Genomic DNA, 20,907 nt, shown 5'->3' with positions numbered 1-20,907 from the left:
ACCGAGCAACGGGAGCTCACCCTGTTGTGGGGATTTGAACCACCGACCTTCTGATCAGCAAGTCCTAGGCTCTGTGGTTTGACCCACAGCGCCACCTGTGTCCCTAACCCAAGGTACCACTGTACAAATCCCGGAAATCTCAGAGGTATGGCAGCCCTACCTTCAGAGGTCGTCTAAAGGTTGGTTCATTATTTATCTCCTTGGCTCGGAGGTCCCATATTCTTCACCCTTTCTCTGATGAAAATAAAGACATCTTAAGTAAAAGTGGGACACTCCAGGATCAAATCAGAAACCAAGATGGTTTCTGTAAATCCAGGACTGTCCCTGGAAAATAGGGACACTTGGCGGGTCTGTAGTCCTGATCACTGGGGTCGCATTGCAACGGGTGGTGAGCTAGCTGACATGCAGATCGACGCCTTCAGCTTTCACCATCGGCCTCAAACAGAAATCCTTAAATCGGCACTAGGCTTGAGCAAGGTGTCTATGCCATGATTTCACATGACGGTCTGAACATTAGGGCACCTCCGTATCATTTAATCAGCGCTGTGTGCAGCCTACGGATGTGCTTGTGCAAAGTGTTGCTTAATACTCAAAGCCCTGCCTTATGAATTATTGCTGAAATCCTCATGGAGCTAAGGAAATGTGTTTCAACGAGCCCTCTGCAAGATAGTGGCTTAGAAAGAACTAGCAAGCACATGCTACCTTGGCTGTGAGCCCTGGAAGACCCACTCCCTGTCCTGTATGACTTTTTCCACCTGGCCTGGGAGGGCAAGGCCCTGACTGACTCCAGCTACAAAACTTTGGGCTGGGGATTCGGTGTGGGGGTGTTGCAGTTATCTATATTGACTAAAGTTCTGCCATAGTTTAGAAGACAATCCTTCTTCTCAAGGAACTCTGGGAATTGTAGCTCTGTGAGGGGAATAGAAGGCTCCTAACAACTCTCAGCAGCATCTTAAAAAGCAGAGACATCACCTTGCCAAACAAAGGTCCGTATAGTTAAAGCCATGGTTTCCCCAGTAGTGATGTATGGAAGTGAGAGCTGGACTATAAAGAAGGCTGATCGCCGAAGAATTGATGCTTTTGAATTATGGTGCTGGAAGAGACTCTTGAGAGTCCCATGGACTGCAAGAAGATCAAACCTCTCCATTCTGAAGGAAATCAGCCTTGAGTGCTCACTGGAAGGACAGATCCTGAAGCTGAGGCTCCAGTACTTTGGCCACCTCATGAGAAGAGAAGACTCCCTGGAAAAGATCCTGATGTTGGGAAAGATGGAGGGCACAAGGAGAAGGGGACAACAGAGGATGAGATGGCTGGATAGTGTTCTCGAAGCTACCAGCATGAGTGACCAAACTGCGGGAGGCAGTGGAAGACAGGAGTGCCTGGCGTGCTCTGGTCCATGGGGTCACAAAGAGTCGGACATGACTAAACGACTAAACAACAACAACAACTCTGAGCACCCCGGACAAACTACAGCTCCCATAATTCTTTGGGGGAAGCCATTATTGTTGTTGTTTTTGATAACATTTCATTAATTTTCCAAAATAACAAAAAAGAAAAAACCATTAACAAATTTTTAAACCATAATTTTGTGCTTGACTTCCCTCTACTCCTTCTTTTGGTTCCATTCTTTGTGCTAGTTCATGCATGAAACCTTATATTCTTAACAATCCAATTTTAAAACCTTCATCTTATGACAAGTGACTTTTAAAAGTTAAACTAATGTAGGGATCTATACACAAAGCTTAAAAGATATGCATTAAACATTTGTCCCTTTTTTGAGCTCAAAGTCCTCTTTCTTTGTTGGGTTTCTTTCTTTTTTTAAAATCATTTTTATTAAGTTTCCCATTTGAACAATCCAATCAAATCACATTGAATGTTCCAAAATATTCAAATACATATCAAATAGTCCAAATATTCTGCCTAAATTATAATTTTTTTGTTGGGACTTCCCATGCTTCAAGTTCAGAGGGGCTCTGATCATTCTTTGTTGGGTTTCAAATTATTTAATTTGTCCTGCATAGTTCAGTATTTTATTTTGCCAATCTTCTTTATCTTCTTCGGCGGTGGTTTCTTCCTTCTATATAGGCTAGTAGGTCTTCGCCTGGCATCCACTCTCAAATACAGGGACCAAGTCTTTCGTTCAGTAAGTCCATCAAGTCCTGTACATCTCAAAAAAATAACTTCATTTTTTTTAAACAACCCTCATTTTCCACATTCTCTTCAAATCTTTACATGTTTTCCCCCAGGCCTTTTAAATAATTTTACATTGCCACCATATATAGTAACCTCTTATACTTTTCATTCTCTCTTCTTGTTTCTGCTCGATCACTTTCAAAGCCTCTCAGATCATTTCACACGAGGTACCATTTTTATCTGTCAAAGCCTCCCAAATCATTTCATAAGAAGTACCACTCTTATTTCCCTTGTATTTTCCTCAGACCCCGTCCCTCTGACATTCCCACCTTGGTGGTTTGTGCATTTGCCTCTTTTAATTGTCCCACATCCTCTGAAAGGAAGTTAGTATTTTTGCAAATTTGAGAGGCTGCCTTATTCATGGGGGAAGACGTTATTGTTTAAAGTGGTATCGTAGTGTATGGTGTGAACATGGATGTAAGCGCCACATGATGTAGGCTCCCTTTGCTTACACAGACTTCCTGATTGGCTGGGAAAGACCATGTGAGCATAGCTGTCTTCCCATTTAGATCTCTGCGCAGAGATGGGAGGTTGAAGCAGGCAAAGGAGGAACTACAGGGCTGGAGCCAAGAAGCAGCAGAGGGTTAATAATGCCTGGAGGGGGCTATGGGTTTGACATGTTGAAACGAATTTAGACGCCCACAAAGCAAAAGAGGACATTGTGCTTATATGAGCTGCAGTCAACCTGGAGGAATGAGATATGCAAAAGTTGCATTGTACAGTGGTACCTCGGGTTACAGACGCTTCAGGTTACAGGCGCTTCAGGTTACAGACTCCGCTAACCCAGAAATAGTACCTCGGGTTAAGAACTTTGCTTCAGGATGAGAACAGAAATCGTGCGGCAGCGGCATGGCGGCAGCAGGAGGGCCCATTAGCTAAAGTGGTGCTTCGGGTTAAGAATAGTTTCAGGTTAAGAACGGACCTCCAGAACAAATTAAGTTCTTAACCCGAGGTACCACTGTATGTTAGGGCTGCCATATGTCTGGAATAACCTGGACACAGCCAGAATACAGCAGCTGGAAGTCGCTGAAACGTCAGAAGAAATCTGGACGTATGGCAGCCCATGTTGGAAGTCTAGATTTTGGCGAAGTTCTTTAAAAATAGCTCAAAAACTCCCTTTTTTGAGATTTTGCCAGAAAATCTCAACAACTTTGGCAGAAAACAAAAAAAGCTCAAGAACCTCTGTGTCTGGATTTTCACTTTTTGAAATACGGCAACCCTATGGTGGGCCCATATACAAGAAAACACACTTTTGAAAAAGAGGACTTGCTACTGAGTCATTGCAGGAGGGAAGAATGCACCAGGTCTGCTGGTTTTTTTTCTGTGTCTGATCCACACTTCAGAGATAAAGCCAGCAACTTGAGTACACAGGCCATGAGAGAAACTCAAGGCTCTAGATTGAGAGGAGATATGACAGGAATTCCTCCTTGTCTTAACAGCCGTGCATGATTTATTGTCAAGAGGAAGCCGAGGAAAATCATTCCCACATAAAAACCAGCACACAAGCATTTCCTCTTTCAACCCCCTCGCCCCAAACAGCTAGTCATCGTGGCATTATGATGCCTTAGAACAAGAGGATAAAAATGGGATCATGCAGAGAGAAAGAAAAGGGGTGGCGGGGAGGGGGGGGGTGGAATCGCAAAATGTTTTTAGCCACAACAGGCCTTTCCTGTTTTGAGCACCAAAAATATTCCAGCGTAATCGCTTTTGGGTCTGCAGCCTGCTCCAGGGTGAGGTAATGCCCTCTCCTCTGTGTTAAAGACAACACTCCAAACAGAGATAAAGCTAATCATATCCACTGGCCTTGCCAAGAAAAACAGGCTCTCACCTCTGTACCAAGAGAAGACATTTCCATTCAGTAGTAGGTGGAGAAGCTCTCCAGAGTGAGAACATTTGGTCAATAGGCCGAGTTCCCATTGTGTGTTGTCAGAAGGCTGAGGGTGAAATATGGAGGTGCCCTGAAGGTACAATAGGGTTCATCCAGCAGAGAGTTAGGTGGGGGACATTCCCTGCCCCCCCCCCAACGCCCCAGTCCCCAAGCAAGTGAGGAAGGCTCCCAAGAAGATTTGTATATTATTTCATTTCTCTCTCTCTCTGGCTTGGTCTTGGGAATTTGTAATCAGATCTCACCATGCTGAGCCAGTCAATTCTAGGTTTACCACTGGGGCACATGGGAGCGCAGCAATGTTTAATTTATTTACTTATTGAATTAACATACCGCCCTATACCCGAGGGTCTCAGGGCGGTTCACAGAATAAAATCAAGATATGAAACCACAAAATACCTAACAAAAATGAAAACAACAACCCAATAGCCCCCCCTCAAAAACACCTCCATATTTTAAAAGGGCATAGGATATAAATCGGATCAACCAAAGGCCTTGTTAAAAGGAATGTTTTTGCCAGGCACATAAAGGTGTGTAATGAAGGCGCCAGGCAAACTTCCCTGGGGAGAGCATTCCACAGATGGGGAGCCACTGCAGAGAAGGCCCCGTTCTCATGTTGCCACCCTCTGGATCTCTGGAGGAGGAGGCACATGAAGAAGGGCCTCAGAAGATGATCTCAGGGTCCAGGGTAGGTTCATATGGAAAGAGACGGTCCTTGAGGTATTGTGGTCCTGAGCCGTTTAAGGCTTTATAGGTCAAAAGCAGCACTTTGAATTGGACCCAGAAACTAATGGGTAGCCAGTTCAGTTGGACCAGGATTGGTGTAATATGCTCAAACCTCCTTGCTGAAGTTTCTGAACCGTTCTTGAGATCTTCCTCTGCAACCCCTGAGGATTTTCATCATGAGTTGGCAAAAGTGGTTACCTTTCCCCACCTTTGAAACTACTGAAGAAGGAAGCTGGAAGAATGACGCTCTGTCCCATTTTCTCTTACAGCTCAATGGGTTTTTTCAAGGCTCAGATCAGTACCCGAGCAGCTGAACAGAAAGTGGAATGACTAAGAAGTTGTGGAAAATGGAGTGGTCAGGGAGGCTGAAGGAAGGGAAATGGACTGGTTGGGAGAGGGGAGCGGGAAGTGGGGAGTTTTTTTGGGAAGAGACAACAGAGTATTAAGGGGGGGGGATTCATTGATTCCCCTTTCCGCCATCAAATGACAGATCACATCTGTCTCCGTTGACAGCACTGTCAAAATTGTTGATGTTACAATGGCACAAAAACACAGATCCAGGTCACAGATCCTTATGAAGCCTCAAAATTTTCACAGGGGAACCCCTCAAAACCACCATTGGATCATATGCTGTGTCACAGTTGTTAGGAGTGCTGCGAAGAGAGATTGAATGTTAAACAGATTGAGGTTGAATCCTGACAAGACAGAAGTACTGTTTTGGGAGGACAGGAGGCGGGCAGGTGTGGAGGACTCCTTGGTGCTGAACAGGGTAACTGTGCCCCTGAAGGACCAGGTGCGCAGCCTGGGAGTCATTTTGGACTCACAGCTGTCCATGGAAGCACAGGTCCCACAGCTGTCCATGGAAGCACATGGACTGCCTCGCCAGAGTGGTGCATGCTCTGGTTATCTCCCGCTTGGACTACTGCAATGTGCTCTACGTAGGGCTACCTTTGAAGGTGACCCAGAAACTACAACTAATCCAGAATGCGGCAGCTAGACTGGTGACTGGGAGCAGCCACTAAGACCATATAACACCGGTCTTGAAAGACTTACATTGGCTCCCAGTACGTTTCCGAGCACAATTTAAAGTGTTGGTGCTGAACTTTAAAGCCCTAAATGGCCTCAGTCCAGTATATCTGAAGGAGCGTCTCCACCCCCATCGTTCTATCCGGACACTGAGGTCCAGCACCAAGGGCCTTCTGGTGGTTCCCTCACTGCGAGAAGCCAAGTTACAGGGAACCAGGCAGAGGGCCTTCTTGGTGGTGGCACCCGCCCTGTGGAACACCCTCCCACCAGATGTCAAAGAGAAAAACAACTACCAGACTTTTAGAAGACACCTGAAGGCAGCCTTGTTTAGGGAAGCTTTTAATGTTCAATGTATTACAGTATTTTAATATATTTTTGGAAGCCGTCCAAAGTGGCTGGGGAAGCCCAGCCAGATGGGCGGGGTATAAATAATATATTATTATTATTATTATTATTATTATTATTATTATTATTATTAACCACTCTGGGAAGTGTAGCACTGTGATGGGAATAGGGGTCCCCTAAAAGCTCTTAGCACCCTTAACCCTTAACCAACTACAGCTCCCAGAATGCTTTGGGGGAAGCCATGACTGCTTAAAGCAGGTATGATCCTGCTTTAAATGCATCGTGCAAATGGGACCAGTGTTTGTGTGCATGTTCTTTCTCTGTGTGTCAGAAGGGTGAGACGGGGAGTTTGAAAGTGACCGAGGGGCAGCGAGAGAAGAAACTAGAAGAGATGCGCTCTCTCAAAACTCCACCGGCCCCAAAAGCTTGGCAACCCCAATCTACCTCACAGGGTAGTCATTGCAATGGAAAAAACACACCGAATGACCCCAAATATGCGATCACAACCTTCTTGGAGGAGCATCAGGGTACAAATGCACAGGACAAAGGCGTACATAAATAACATTTATTTTAAATAAAAAGTAATGAGTTATTTTGACAGCTGTGCTTTCAAGCCATTTGGCACATGGCAATTGCCAACGCTATTGCCCTGTTATGTCTAGTGGTCAGACATGCAAGGAAGTCGGTTTCTGCACATGTGTCCTGAGTCGATAGGGAGTCATGTTGCCTAAGTACTTCTCAAGTCCCTTTCCTGCAGCCCGGGCTGCACATGTCTGGCCCTATCAATCAGATATAGTAAAGGTAAAGGAACCCTGGATGCTTAGGTCCAGTCAAAGGTGACTATGAGGTTGCAGTGCTCATCTCGTTTTCAGGCCGAGGGAGCCGGCGTTTGTCCACAGACAGCTTTCTGGGTCATGTGGCCAGCATGACTAAACCATTTCTGGTGCAACAGGACACCAGAACAGAAGCCAGAACACATGGAAATGCCATTTACCTTCCCGCCACAGTGGTACCTATTTATCGACTTGCACTGGTGTGCTTTCGAACTGCTAGGTTGGCAGGAGCTGGGACAGAGCAACAGGAACTCACTCCGTCGCAGGGATTCGAACCGCCAACCTTCTGACTGGCAAGCCGAAGAGGCTCAGTGGTTTAGACCACAGCGCCACCCACATCCCCAGATCAGTTGTGTAGGAATGGTGGAGTACTCCCTCCCATACCCCTCTCCCAAATAAAAACCTGAACAGCCTTGCAGCTTCTCTGACCAGATGACACACATACAGTTCGTGATGGTGGCCAATGACAGCAGTCCTTTCTAGGCTAATCTGAAGTACCTGTTCTGAAGTGTTCTGTCGTTATGCCTCAGGGATAGAGCTGCTTTGATCTGTCCACTGGCAACAGGAATAGGAGCGCCCCATCTACAGCTGATAGCCAGCTAAATGATGAATGAGCCACAGATACTCTCTCATTGCAACTAACTGCAGGACCCAAACACAGTTTTCAGACATTAAAGCCCAATATGCATTCAATGGCATACAAAAAAGACCATCTCGCATGCAGTGTAACTTCTCTGGCATGGAGGTGAGATATGACGCTCCGCATAGTCTTCCAGATTGACAACCGAGACATGTTTCACGGGCCCTGTGGACCAACAAAAGGATAAAACAGATTAGATTCTGGAAAAAGCCTAGGAAGAGTCCCAAAATCATGTGCGTTTTCCGGGACTTCCCTGCTAACATTACATCATAAACAAGGCTATATGCATCGCCACCGTGCAAATCCAGAAATGGTACTGGATAACGAATCTGACAATTTAAATGCTAATGCAAAGATTCCAAAATTGCATAACAGTGTGCAGACTCTGCCTGGCAAAAAGCAGAAGCCACAAGGGAAGAAATAACATGTGATTTCTAAGCAGTCAGTGGGCAGGGCATCAATGTCCTGCATTGTCCCTCCTCATGACTAGCAGAAGCAGGGGGAAAGCATGCAAATTGAATATATGCAGTCTTATTAAGTGTTTCCATGATGAGCAAGTGATAAATTCCGATCCCCAGTAGCTATGAGGCAAACAAGGACTTCTGAGGAGGAAATGAGGTCCATGCTGCATTCTCCAAGATGGATGTGAAGGGGGGGGGGAGAAGGGGCACCCCCCCCGGCGTTCTCCTATGGACCTCCTGCAATTTGGTTATACAGCTGCAAATATGTTTTAAGTGTGTTTTAAGCGCATTATACAAATGTGACACTAGGTGGCACTGGTGAGCTACTGGCAATTCCATATATATTTTAAAACTTTTTTCAAAAAAACAATTTCCACAGCATTTATATATATACATGTGTAGATTCAGCTCAAGTATGCATCAGAACCCCTTATGAGCGGGGTAACTATTTGATTAGCAGCACACTTGGCAAACTTAAGGCTTGGTGAGCAAGGGGGTCTCACATCATAATCTTTTGAAATCTATGAAAAGCTTTGGGGAAATCCAGGATGATAAGCAATCAGTTGGGAGATGTGGTCTCCTGCATAATGTGTATGAAAAGGTGTGTGTGTATCTATCATCTATCATCTATCTATCTACTATCTATCTATCATCTATCTATCTCTCGAGAGTCACATTTTATACTACCAGCCCAAATTAATATGAAATTAGTGTTGCTTGGCTGAAAGGAAAAGAAGGTAAGGGTGAAGGCAGGGGTGATATTTAGAAATCACAGCAGGTTCTTCTTCATCTATGACATGAACTTCCCCCCAGCTTTCCAATTTGCGTGACAGCGATACATCAAAGAAGCTGAACCCTTGGTCAGCCATTGAGCCAGCTCCTTCCCACATTTTCGGCAGTCTTCAAGCCTTAAAAACAAAACACAACGCTACATGTACACATTTTTCTGGTCTTTCTGTGCCTTGTTAAATAAAGAACGCAGAAACATTTTTTAAAAATGCAACATTGCTCTGGGGATTTGGGTACCAAAGTGCGTGCCAACCATCAATATCCTAAGATGAGTATTGAAACTTGAAAAACTGGTTTTAGGAAGAAAAAAAGGAAGAAAAGAACCCTGAAAGGGGAAAAGGACTAATTTGCATGAAATGCAACAAGAATGCTACCGAATGAGCACCACATTCCTTTCAATAGTATATCTGTCTACAATTTAAAGGTTTTGAGAATTTGGGGAGCAGGTGGGACAGGTGAACTAATATCAGTGTACTGGATGAAGCAAAGATCACCAGTGTTGAAGCAATGATTCTTCAACATCAACTTCGTTGGACTGGTCATGTTGTATGGATGCCTGATGATTGTCTTCCAAAGCAACTATTCTATTTCGAACTTAGAAATGGAAAGCGTAATGCTGGTGGTCAACAAAAGAGGTTTAAAGACTGTCTCAAGGCAAATTTTAAGAAATGTAGTATAAACACCAACAACTGGGAAACACTGGCTTGTGACCACTCCAATTGGAGAACAGCCTTTACCAAAGGTGTCATAGACTTTGAAGACACTCGAACTCAGAACACAAGGGAAAATATGCTAAGAGGAAGGCACACTTGGCAAATCCACACCGTGATCAACTCCCATCCAGGAACCAATGTCCCCACTGTGGAAGGACGTGTGAATCCAGAATTGGCCTCCACAGTCACTTACGGACTCGTTTTTAAAACCATGTTTATGGAAGACAATCTGACTTGGCACTGAAGAAGAACACGCCTTTCAATACTATATCTATCTACAATTGAAAGGTTTTGAGAAACCATTTGGGGAGCGCATGGGAAACTTGCACCAAGAACAGCAAAGCATAATGACAAAACTTGAGGCTTTTTATTATCTTTATTTATTTTTTATTTATTAAATTTCTATACCGCCCTATACCCAGAGGTCTCAGGGTGGTTCGCAAAATGAAATCGCAATATAAAAACACAATATAAAAACGGAAACAACTCAATAATCCCCCCCCCCAAAAAAACCCCACATTGGATCTCAATTAGCCAAAGGCATGGTTAAAGGGAAACATTTTTGCCTTTTATTTGCTGTTAAAGGTAGGATTGCTGCTCTTCTTTGACGTCCTGGGGCCATCCAGTGCCGGGCTTTGATTTTCTTACCAAAATTGGATACTCACCTTTGAAAGCCTCTTTCCACTGACGATCACAGCTGAACATTGCAAGAACAATAAGGATTTTTAGGGGCATTATGACTGGGTTAGTAAAACACAGCTGCCCCTGAAAGTCCCTCATTTTTCTTGCTGCCTCTCATCCATCCATTGGTCCTGTCCCTAGGAGCTAGGAGAGTTGAAAGATTTTGCTTTCTTTTGGCATGCCAATGACGAGACCGCGAGCTTGGTATTTACCCAGCCATTTTGCAAAGTGCCAGCCTGCATCAGAATTTAGCAATGAACTGCAACATGGGAAACTTGGCAAAGTTGAAGATCTTTTTTATTTTATTTTAAGAATTATTGCACATTCCCACCTGACCCAGTTCATTTCAAGGGCCATTGGCAGATATCTGTGTGTGTCCCTTGGAGTAAGCAAACAAACAGGTAGACTACTAGAATCATAAAATCATAGAATTATAGAGTTAGAAAGGACCACACAAGTTATCTAGTCTAACCCCCTGTAATGCAGGAATCTTTTGCCCAAGGTGGGATTTGAACCGAGATCCTGAGATTAAGAGTCACATGCTCTACTGACTGAACTATCCTAGTTAACACTACTCTCTTTTCTCCTGCACATGTAATCTCTTGGTTGCTGTTGCTGTGAGGAGAATTTTGAGTAGCCAACTGGCCTCCTTGCGGAGAGCTGTGTACAGTGGTACCTCGGTTTAAGAACAGCCCTGTTTACGAACTATTTGGTATGCGAACTCCGCAAAACAGGAAGTAGTGTCCCGGTTAGCGAACTTTACCTTGGTCTACGAACGGAAGCCGAACGGTGGAAGGGCACTGGCGGCAGGAGGCCTCATTAGGAAAAGCGTGCCTCAGTTTAAGAACAGCTTTGGTTTAAGAACGGACTTCCGGAACGGAAACCGAGGTACCACTGTATTTGTGCTTGCAACGTGACGCTGTAATAAAAGGACTATAAATCTATCAAATGCTCCTTAATTCGTATCTGTGAAGTTACCGAAGGGAGACGAGGACTCACCACGCCTGGAATGGGAACATTTAGGGGACTACCCTAGTCCCTCTAGTCCACTGACCACACACCACCATCATCCTTACTCCAGCTCCTGCTCCTTTCCACTGTCCTGCATCTTCATCCCATCTCTGACTGCTCAGACCCCATCCCAAAACCTTCAGCTCTGCCTTGCAGGAGACACGAAATCCCACAAATCACTACCCCGGGATTAGACCCTGGCCCTGCGACCTCATCCACCCACTTCTCGGAGCCCTGCCCGTCCCTGACAAGTGAATATCAATAATAATTGGTGGATTGATTTCTCTTCTGCACATGGAATGAATAAGCAAGCATCGGCAATTTCTTTCCCTGCTTCCACTGGAATTCTCTGACATTCCCTCAATTTTGCTACCTGCAAATAGCAGCGGCATTTTTTTGGGGGGGGCAGCAATTTTGGCTCAGCCCTCAAATCTGGGTTCTTTGTTATATGTTTATCTCATATTTGATATATGATTTCCTGACCCCAGTCTGCCCTAAAACTAGACATTTTTAAGCACGGCTTGCCCAAAGGCTTGAAGAAGAGGTGGGGTGTTATTTTGTTGTTTTTATTTTTATATTGATTATTTGTGTTTTATATTGTGATTTTATCTTGCAAACCTCCCTGAGACCTGCAGGTATAGGGTGGTATACAAATTTTGATGATGATGATGATGACGACGTCAAAGCACCCACCAATGTCTATTGTCTTCTATAAGCAAAAATTGCTTTAAACTGCAGCTTCCAGGAATACTGTTGCCCTAGCTATAACGTGGTGGTCCTTTTAGTGGAGAAGTGGATCTCTTTCCTGGTGAAAGCAGCACTCAGCTTGCCAAGTTGCGAGTTCCGAAAGACTCAGCTGATCAGCTGTGAAACTGTAGTTAAATTTAAAGATTTTTGTTTGTTTGTTTGTTTCTTGCTCAAGAGCATACTAATCAGCCAAGGGTATTTGCTAATCACTGTTCTCTGAGCAGATTGATTTTTTCCTCCCCCTTCCTGCAAGCACCCATATTGCAATTACCTATGTACTATATAAGCTAGTGCCAGAGGCACGGGGAAAGCCTGCCTTGCCCATCGCTGCAATACAACCATCTGAATAAATTAATCAAGCTCACCTGTGCTTTTATCAAGTTTAATTTGCTTCATTAAACACCACACACTTTTAACAGCATGCGTAGCGGCAGGACGTGGCTAGACTCAAATACTGAAGTAAGTGGGATGCCACAGCTGCAATTGCATCTTTTGGGTTCCATTGTTCTTTTCCTGGCCACATTCTTTTAAAACACCCAGCACATCCCCTGCTACCATGATTATCGCCACTATTCCTCACTTATATTGCTTCTGATAAGAAGAAGAAGAAGAAGAGTTTGGATTTGATATCCCGCTTTATCACTACCTGAAGGAGTCTCAAAGCGGCTAACATTCTCCTTTCCCTTCCTCCCCCGCAACAAACACCCTGTGAGGTGAGTGGGGCTGAGAGACTTCGGAGAAGTGTGACTGGCCCAAGGTCACCCAGCAGCTGCATGTGGAGGAGCGGAGACGCGAACCCGGTTCCCCAGATTACGAGTCTACTGCTCTTAACCACTACACCACACTTTAAGAGAGAAAACAGTCCTTAAAAGTGCCACGACAGGGCAGTACAATGCTTGTAAAAAAATAAATGATTGTAGTAGCAGTATTTAATTATCAAAGGAATCATGGAATTGTTTAGATATACTTTACTGCCGTGCAGACCCACTAGGTAAAGGTAAAGGGACCCCTGACCATTAGGTCCAGTCGTAGCCTACTCTGGGGTTGCGGTGCTCATCTCGCTTTATTGGCCGAGGAAGCCGGCGTACAGCTTCCGGGTCATGTGGCCAGCATGACTAAGCTGCTTCTGGAGAACCAGAGCAGCTCACAGAAACGGCGTTTACCTTCCCGCCAGAGCGGTACCTATTTATCTACTTGCACTGGCGTGCTTTCAAATTGCTAGGTTGGCAGGAGCAGAGACCGAGCAACGGGAGCTCACCCCATCGCAGGGATTCGAACCGCCGACCTTCTGATCGGCAACTCCTAGGCTCAGTGGTTTAACCCACAGCACCACCCGTGTCCCTGCAGACCCACTAGAAAGATGCAAATAAGAGTTATATAGTTGTATAAATCAGTATTAAATTATAATGGTGTAAATTTTCTACAAAGTTATTTTGATGAACTTCAGTCTGAGCCATGCACTGTGGAATATTATCTTATTTTTTTAAAAAGGCCATATGAAGAGAAGCAATACAATATGCTGTCATCTACCAAAATAACCGGATTCATAAAGAATGAAACTTTGGTTCAGATCAGACATACTGTAACAAATTGTCAGCCTGGGTAGCTCAGCTGGTTAGACCGTGATGCTGATAATGCCAAGTTTGCAGGTTAGATCCCTGTTTGGGGCAGCTGCATATTCCTACATTGCAGGGGGTTGGACTAGATGATCCTCAGGGTCCCTTCCAATTCTATGATTCTATGAATCCCAGTCCAAAAAACTACGGTTTAGTGGACCAGGAATGAACAATGTGATATGTGTAGGCTTCCTATTCTTCCCTCCCTTCCCTGCCTAATTTCTCTTCTGCACTCTAACACAGTACAGTGGTACCTCGGGTTAAGAATCCTAATTTGAATACATAATATCATGATATATGATTTCATAATGTGCCTTATTATACATTTGGATAACTGGAATTATATCTTTTTTGTACAGTGGCACCTCAGGTTAAGTACTTAATTTGTTCTGGAAGTCTGTTCTTAATCTGAAACTGTTCTTAACCTGAAGCACCACTTTAGCTAATGGGGCCTCCTGCTGCCGCTGCGCTGCATGATTTCTGTTCTCATCCTGAAGCAAAGTTCTTAACCTGAGGTAATATTTCAGGGTTAGCGGAGTCTGTAACTGGAAGCGTATGTAACCTGAAGCGTATTTAACCCGAGGTACCACTGTACAGTGGTATCTCTGGTTACTTAATCCATTTTGGAGGTCTGTTTGTAACCCGAAACCGCTCGTAACATGAGGCGCACTTTCGCTAATGGCGCCTCACGCTGCTGTCGCGCTGCCAGTGTGCGATGTCCGCTTGCATCCTGGGGCAAAGTTCGCAACAAGGGGCATCTACTTCCGGGTTAGTGGAGCTCATAACCTGCAGCGATCGCAAGGAGGACGGTACGTAACACGAGGTTCCACTGTACTTCTAAGGTTTGTTAAACCCCTTTCTCCTGTGACAACCAGGAAACTGTTAGATTTAACTAATATTTACAAACCCAGCAATCAAATTATTGTTTGCTATCCTGGATTAGGGATTGGTTAAACTCAGGCCTAGGCAAACTCGGCCCTCCAGATGTTTTGGGACCACTGGTCCTGTTAGCTAGGGATGATGGGAGTTGTAGTCCCAAAACATCTGGAGGGCCGAGTTTGCCTGTGCCTGGTTAAACTTAACACCGTTTCCTGGTTCAGATTTACGGGAGCGAGTAGGATGTTCTGAACACATGAGGAATTCCCTAAAATAGGTGGTGACCCCAAAACTGAGGGCAAGCAAATCTCCCTAGCTTGCAAAAACAGTAACTGCAGAAAGAGCTGCTATCAAACAATTTTGTAGCATTCTGAACGCAGAAAGGGTATTAGGCCATAACTGCTTCCTGGATCAGTCTGAAACCATCCAATCCACATTGTTTCCAACCGTCCCTTGCCAGATGTTTCTGGGAAGCTTAGAAGCAGAAAATCATGTGATTTTCAGCCACTGTTCCACTTCTTCTGAACACAGAGGTCCTATTTCACTACCAAGCCACTGTTAGACCTACTCTCTGTAGATGTATCCAATCCCTTTTTGAAAAGCCAACCCAATCTGCAGCTTTACCACATTTTCGAAACAAAGATGCATTATGGCTCGGATCCAAAGAATTCTAGGCACATGATGGGACGTTCTTGCCTTCCCTTCCCACTGTAGCTCCTCGCAACGACCAAAATGTAGCTGCGGAGGGTTGAGAAGCCCTTTATAGCAGGATTCAAAGCGGCATGAAAGGCTGTACTTGGAATGCAAAACTGGGAATCCTTCCACCCATAAGCAGAAGCTGTCACCAAGGTATGAGGTTCTTTGGGTCCTGGACCTGGTCTCTCTGTTGTTTCCAGGGACGGGAAACCGGATAATGTTGAACCCCAACTCTGGTCAACCCCCAAACAGCATGAGTCATAGTTAGGATGGATGGGAGTTGTAGCAACATCTAGAAGGCCAAAGTTCCTCCCATCCCATTGTATACAGTATGCAAAAGGGCTTCCTTTTGTCTGATCTGAACCTATTGTTCATTAACCTAATTGTCTCATGCAAGTAAACTGGTGCTATAGCAAAAGGATATTTGTCTCCATCTAGTCTATGCACGGATGCGGGTGGCCCTGTGGGTTAAACCACAGAGCCTAGGACTTGCCGATCAGAAGGTCGGCGGTTCGAATCCCCGTGACGGGGTGAGCTCCCATTGCTCAGTCCCTACTCCTGCCAACCTAGCAGTTCGAAAGCACGTCAAAGTGCAAGTAGATAAATAGGTACCGCTCTGGTGGGAAGGTAAACGGCGTTTCTGTGCGCTGCTCTGGTTTGCCAGAAGCGGCTTAGTCATGCTGGCCACATGACCCGGAAGCTGTACGCCGGCTCCCTTGGCCACTAAAGCGAGATGAGCGCCTCAACCGCAGAGTCGTCCGCGACTGGACCTAATGGTCCGGGATCCCTTTACCTTTAGTCTATGCACATCTTTCATAATAATATGCATTTCTATTACAGCTGAGGATGTAAAACCCAGCCACCCAACAGCCATGAAAAAAATCTAGGTTTGGCCATTAGCAGCAAGGTTCACTGCAGCTGGAGGCAAGATTTCTTCTCCTGTCTGATTCCTAACATTTGGAAAATGAAAATTGCACATTCTGATTATATCCCATGTCTATTTGTATACTAAAAAGTCTCAAGCTCTTTTGCCTTTTCCTATAGGGAAGGCAGTCCAGCTCATTGATAATGGCACAGTTCCTTGGGAGACTATTTTAATGATGGGGTGTCAATGATTTTTCAGCAGAGGGCCGGTCCACTGTCCCTCACACCTTGTGGGGGGCCGGACTATATTTTGAAGGGAAAAAATAAACCAATTCCTGTGCCCCACAAATAACCCAGAGATGCATTTTAAATAAAAGGACACATTCTACTCGTGTAAAAACACCAGGCAAGCCCCACAAATAACCCAGAGATGCAGTTTAAATAAAAGGGCACATTCTACTCATGTAAAAACACCAGGCAGGCCCCACAAATAACCCAGAGATGCATTTTAAATAAAAGGACACATTCTACTCATGTAAAAACACCAGGCAAGCCCCACAAATAACCCAGAGATGCATTTTAAATAAAAGGACACATTCTACTCGTGTAAAAACACCAGGAAGGCCCCACAAATAACCCAGAGATGCAGTTTAAATAAAAGGGCACATTCTACTCATGTAAAAACACGCTGATTCCTGGGCCATCTGTGCGCCAGATTTAGAAGGTGATTGGGCCGGATCCGGCCCCCGGGCCTTAGTTTGCCTACCCATGCCCTAGGCCATCCAGCTGAGGCCAGGCCTCTCTGACCCAATCGCAGCTCTGCTCATTCACACTGACTTCTTTTGAGACTTTGTAATTGACTCCAGCAAGGTCTCCAGAAATAAGAGCAATCCCAGGCGGTGTATTGGAGGGCTGCATCTCGCTTGATTTTTTACACTTTGGCACAGAACCTATATGCAGGTTGTTCTCTACAAAATACACAGGAGGAGGAACTACAGAATCAGTGAGAGTTACCTGACTGGAAGACCAGGGTTGCCATACTTCCGGGAAATCCTGGACATGCCCTCTTTTGAGGGGTCTATCCGCCCCTCTGGAGGGATATTTACAATTTTAAGCAAATGCCCAGTTTGGGGGAGGGGCGATGGCCTCAAAGAAGCTCAGCATATTTTCTTGCGATCGTCCCAGAAAAGATCAACAACTCTTTTTGTCCAGATATTTACCTCTGGAAATATGGCAACCCTAGTAAGCCAGAATACAGTGGTGCCTTAGTTCTTGAACGGCTTAGTTGTCAAACAAATCGGCTCCCGAATGCCGGAAACCCGGAAGTAAGTTTGTGAACATTTTTCGGAAGCCGAACATCCGACACAACTTCCGCTTGAAGTCAATCAGAAACTATACCTTGGTTTTTGAATAGTTTTGGGAGTCGAACAGACTCCCGGAACGGATTACCTTTGAGAACCAAGGTAACACTGTATAATCAAAACAGTGTGGTTGTGCACATGCATGCACACACGTAAAGAAAGAATTTGTGCAGGTTTCTGCTCAGAGTTCTTGCGTCTATTCTGAGACGCAGTGGTGAAGCAGGCATTCCAAAATCAGTTAGTTATGGTATTTATCCTCTGGAAGAACATACTATCTTTTATGAATAGAGCCTTGTCTCAGATTTGTTCTTTAAAAACTCAATCAGGCTCATCATCTTAAAAATTATACTGCACATTAAAACCAGCATTCGGTCTAAAGACGAGCATTGCCCGGCTAGCTCTGGTCTGTGACAGCCACAGCTTATGGAGCGAGTAGAGCAGGAACAGCCAACATGGTGCCCCCCAGATGTTGTTGCATGGCCAGCAGTCAGGGATGGCTCCAACATCTGGCGTGCACCTTGTTGGCTACCACTGTACTAGAGGCTGTTGCACCAAATACATAGCAAGAGGAGGAGGATTCAGTGCCCAGTTCCTGAGGGGTGGGTTTGGGGAAAGGAGCAACATCTGCAAACAATCCCTTCACAATTTGTCAAAGTGAAGCAAGTAAGCAAGCAACATTTTCACACTAAGCAAAAGAGTAGCTTCTAGTGGCAGAATGAACAAGCTGATCTGCCAACAAGCCCTGTGCGGGGTGCGGGGATAACAGAGAAGCAGCCAGTGGATTTTTTTCCTCGCTCTCCAAAGCAGTTGCCAGAATTTATTGTGCAAAAGCCAGAGGTTTTGCTTTGGATTCCAGAATTGTTTTGATTCGAAGCGAGCGGTGTGTTTTTCACTCGCCATGCATGTTCGGCTGGTTGGTAGTCCACACATTTACACACATTTACACCAGACCCCCCAGCCCAGGTTGTCAGGCTTAGCCCCAGTACTACAGTCGTACCTCGGAAGTCGATCAGCCTTGTGATATGAACATTTTGGCTCCCAAACGCCGCAAACAAGGAAGCGATTGTTCTGGTTTGCGAATGTTCTTTGGAACCCGAACATCCGTTGTGGCTTCCGTGGCTTCCGATTGGCTGCAGGAGCTTCCTGCAGCCAATCAGAAGCTGCGCCTTGGTTCCCAAACGTTTTGGAAGTCAAACGGACTTCCAGAACGGATTCCGTCTGACTTCTGAGGCACGAGTGTATTCCGAAAGCTGCTGCATGTGAGAGATGCTCCGCAGCTGCTTACCCCCATCCCCATGTCCCTCACATGCTCATCTGACCCTCTCCCCAAACCTTCAACTTGTCATCTTGGCCTTCCTCATTCAACATTTTCTTCCAAACAAACAGGAAGTGGCCGTTGCAGCTTTGCAACTCCTGGTTGGAAGGAAAGTCAAGTGAGCACACTCATTCTCTTGAACATTTCTCCAGTGAAAATAGCGACGTCTGCAACAACACCATCACTGCTAGAAAGGGTATAACTCTGGCTCCCATTAAGGAGGGCCAAAACCAAGTTCTCAAGGCCAAATTCATAATCACATCCAACCCAAATGCTCCTTGCAAATTGGCAAATTGGCCAATGCTTCACATTTCATCATAGGCGACGAATTCATCTCTGTCTCCATAAAACATGTTAGATTTGAAATCACATTTTTAGGCCACTTGGGTGCAGGAAAAAACCACTTGGGTGCAGGAAAAAACCATGAACTATGCTTAAAACTATGCTTAAAAACAAACAGGTTTTTTTTTTTTAAAAAAAGGGAACGGGAAACAGCTCGTGATTTGGAAGTAATCTTTCAGTTTCATGGCATTCTCAGCAAACCACTTGGACACTGTAGATGTTGTTGAACATTTTCAACCATGAAACTTGCATTCACACACACACACACACACACACACACACACACACACACAGTGGAAGCTGTTTAGATTTCTGAAATAAAACCCTACCATTTACTGTTATTTTGTTGCTGTTTTGCTGGATTTGGAGCTTCTGCGACAAAATACTTAAACAGTAAAAATAAAACAAACAAAAAAGGTTGCATTTTGATGGTAGAACAGGTCAACATTTTCAACTACCGGTATACTTTCAACATCCATAGGTAACTGAGAATTGTTACTAAAATTTGCTTTTGGTAAGCCAAACTGGACCTTTTAAGGGAGGAAATGTTTTCTTTCAGAAGTGTGTTAGAACAAAATATAGTAGTTTCAACAACATAGAAAAGACTTTACAACCCGAGAAAAGAGATAATGCAGTATTTTGTAAACTAAGAAAATTAAACAAATTAAACAACAACAAAGCCTTTGAAACGAATTTTAATTTTCAGATTCAATAGCTTCACATTTGCCCAGCATTGGCAAAGCTTTCAAGCCCTAATTATTTATTTATTTTGGGGGGAGGGGAAGCAATTTCTATCTTTGGGGCTGATTTTATCCTTCAGAGGGTATCTCTGAACTTGGAAGGAATGGCTAATCAAACACACCACACAGATTTTCCATGTAGCTGTAAAAACAATGCTGGAGCCAGTCATTCAAATAGCAACTTGTTGAATTCTTTCAACCCCTTTGCAATTATCTCACCGTTATTTGTGTGCAAGGGGGATCCGCAGACCGAGAGAGGGGAGACAAATGAAGGAGAGACTGTACCTGTGTAACTCAGATTACATTAAACAAAACAGAACCCATTAATTGTCCAGGAGAAGTCGTTGTGTCCTCCTGCCCTTCAGAATGAACAGCAAAGCTATTGAAGGACCAAATTAAGGATGGGAGAGACATTCTCTCTGTTTATACACAGAACTACCCAGTCCTACAGAAAGAGGATCTCTGTGTGTGTCTCCCAGTCTTTAACACAAAATGAAGCGCTGGCACTCATTTATCCATTTATCCCCTTCTGTAAAGGGGCATTTCACCCAAGTGAGATCATTCACACTGCCAGAGTTCAGGCAATGAGAAATATCTGTGGTGAGTTCCGAAACTTCCTTTTTCTAGAAAAATAGCACTGGTTGTGGTATGCATGGGTACTTCACTTTTGCAATTAAAAAGAGGGCTTCCATCTCTCCCTCATGCCTCTGGGAGCAGTGCTACCTCATTAACTATTGTTGTTGTTGTTATTATTATTATTATTATTATTTATACCCCGCCCATCTGGCTGGGTTTCTCCAGCCTCTGGGTGGCTCCCAATAGAATATTAATAATAATAATGAAAAAGTGATAAAACATCAAACATTAAAAACTTCCCTAAACAGGGCTGCCTTCAGACGTCTTCTAAAAGTCAGATAGTTGTTTATTTCCTTGACATCTGGTGGGAGGGCGTTCCACAGGGCGGGTGCCACTACTGTGAAGGCCCTCTGCCTGGTTCCCTGTAACCTCACTTCTCGCAGGGAGGGAACCGCCAGAAGGCCCTCAGAG

At 44.7% G+C, this 20,907-nt stretch overlaps 1 long non-coding RNA gene across 1 annotated transcript in view; it reads right to left on the bottom strand.

Moving 5' to 3' along the window:
• Positions 1–6,726: 6,726 nt before the first annotated feature.
• The window catches only part of LOC309335151, a 48,082-nt gene continuing 33,901 nt past the window's right edge, over positions 6,727–20,907 (bottom strand). The window contains exon 2 of the long non-coding RNA XR_014153399.1: positions 6,727–7,813. This is a non-coding gene — a long non-coding RNA (uncharacterized lncRNA). The remainder of the gene's footprint in view (positions 7,814–20,907) is intronic.

This window comes from Podarcis erhardii (genome assembly GCF_964252035.2).
Source record: "Podarcis erhardii genome assembly, chromosome: 2".
NCBI classification, from domain to species: domain Eukaryota; kingdom Metazoa; phylum Chordata; class Lepidosauria; order Squamata; family Lacertidae; genus Podarcis; species Podarcis erhardii.
This window is presented reverse-complemented; position numbering and strand designations above follow the sequence as displayed.